We start from the raw sequence: 2351 nt of genomic DNA, 5'->3' as shown, positions 1-2351 counted from the left end.
ATATGTTTTACCAGAGTTATAGCCTACTGTTGAATTTTAGGGGCTACACTTTGAGGTTTATTTTGTCAGATATAAGTATTCCCCCAGGTTGTTTTTTTTTTTTTCATTTCCATTTGTATGCAATATTTTTTTTCATCCCTTCACTTTCATTCTGTTGAGTCTTTTGTTCTGAGGTGGGTCACTTGTAGAGAGCATATATATGGGTCATGTTTTCTTTTCTTTTTTTTAGCAACAGAGGTCAGCTTTTATGGGCCGTGTTACAAAAGAGCCAGTTTAGTCAAAAAGACCAAAGCCCATGTCATCATCAGACTCCTCAGATTCTTTTCTTTGCTTCCACTTTCTTCTCCTCAGCTGGGCAGCCGAGGTGGAGGGGCAGGACCTCCTGCTGGTGCAGCACTGGCTGCAGGGGCAGGTCCACCGGCCCCTACATTGCAGATGAGACTCCCAATGTTGACGTTGGCTAGAGCCTTTGCAAACAAGCCTGGCCAGAGAGGCTCAACGTTCACACCGACTGCTTTAATGAGGGCGTTAATCTTATCCTCCGTCACCATCACCTCATCCTCGCCATCACCTCATCCTCGTGCAGGGTCAGGGCTGAGTAGATGCAGGGGAGCTCCGAGACTGAGGCCGTGGCGAGGGCGAGTGCTGGGCGAGCGCTGCCGGCAGTGGTGCTAGTGGCCCGATGAAGTGAGGGCCTCACCCCAACGCGGCCTTAGCTCCCTCGGAAGAACCGAGCACCTTACCGGCAGCAGGGGAAAGGGGCTGGGTCATGTTTTCTTATCCATTCAGATACCCTATGCCTTTTAATTGGAGCATTTAATCAATTTACACTTAAAGTTATTATTGATAGGTACTTGTTAGTTGCCATTTTTATTCTTTATGCCTGTGTTTCCTTTCTATTTCTTTTCACAGCAATTGCTTTAGCATTTCTTGCATTGCTGGCTTAGTGGTAATAAATTCCCTTAGCTTTATTTGTTTGCGAAGCTCCTGATATCACCTTCAATTTTGGATGATAGCCTTGCTGAATAGAGTATTCTTGGATTCAGTTTCTTGCTTTGCATTGCTTTGTATACTTCATTCACTTCCCTTCTGGCTTTATGTGTTTCTGTTTAGAAATCAGCTGATAGTCTCATGCAGGGGTCCTCAAACTTTTTAAACAGGGGGCCGGTTCACTGTCCCTCAGACCGTTGGAGGGCCAGACTATAGTTTAAAAAAAAAAAACTATGAACAAATTCCTATGCACACTGCACATATCTTATTTTGAAGTAAAAAAACAAAATGGGAACAAAAACAAGATTTGTATTTGCATGTGGCCCGTGGGCCGTAGTTTGAGGACCCCTGGTCTAATGGGATATCCCTTGTAGGTAACCTTCTGTCTCTCTCTGGCAGCCTTTAAGATTCTTATTTTGTCGTTGACATTTACCATTTAATTACAGTGTTTTGGTGTAGGTCTTTTTGGGTTCATCTTGTTTGGGAATCTCTGTGCTTCCTGGACTTGTATAGCTTTTGTCTTCCCAAAGTCAGGGAAGTTTTCTGTCATTATTTCTTCAAACAGATTTTCTATTCCTTGCTCAGCTTCCTCTCCTTCTGGCACCCCTATTATGTGAATGTTGTTTTGTTTTGTGTTGTCCCAAAGCTCCCTTAGACTATCCTCCTGCTTTTTGTTTTTAATTAATTTATTTTTTAATGTTTTTATTGATTTCAGAGTAGGGAGAGGGAGAGAGATAGAAACATCAATGATGAGAATCATTAATCAGCTGTCTTTTGCATGTCCCCTATTGGGGATTGAGCCTTCAGGCATGTGACACTTCAGTCCACAGGCTGACGCTATAGCCACTGAGCAAAACTGGCTAGGGTCCTCCTTCTTTTTAATTTTTTTTCTAGTTTCTGCTTTTCTTGGGAGTTTTTCTGCCATGTCTTCTAACTCGCTGATTTGGTCCTCGGCTTCTTCTAGTCGCTGTTGAAACCTTCCATTGTGTTCTTTATTATAGCTATGTCATTCTTTGTTTCCTCTTAATTCTTACACATGTTGGTGAATGTCTCATCCACATGTTTGAACATCCTTATAACCATTACTCTGACTTCTTTCTTTGATAAATAGCTTGCCTCCATTCATTTAGTTCCATTTCTGGTGATTCCTCCTTTTCTTGCATATGGGGGTTGTTTCTTTGTCTCCTCATTGTTGCTGTTCTTTTGTGATTGTTTCTATGAATTATAACAAACTGCTATGCCACCCAGATTGTTTGAATTGGTCTTATGTAGTAGATGTTTTGTGGGACCCAGTGGTGCAGTCACTCAGGTGTCCTGGGCTGGGTGTTCTAGCGATGCCCCTTACTTGAGATATTTGGGTT

At 42.5% G+C, this 2351-nt stretch overlaps 1 pseudogene; it reads right to left on the bottom strand.

The window, feature by feature from the left end:
* Positions 1-228: 228 nt before the first annotated feature.
* LOC107181737 lies at positions 229-712 on the bottom strand (annotated as a pseudogene).
* Positions 713-2351: the final 1639 nt, after the last annotated feature.

This window comes from Myotis davidii, unplaced genomic scaffold (genome assembly GCF_000327345.1).
Source record: "Myotis davidii unplaced genomic scaffold, ASM32734v1 scaffold129, whole genome shotgun sequence".
NCBI classification, from domain to species: Eukaryota; Metazoa; Chordata; class Mammalia; order Chiroptera; family Vespertilionidae; genus Myotis; species Myotis davidii.
Note: the sequence above shows the minus strand (reverse complement) of the source record. Positions and strands in the feature narration are given on the sequence as shown.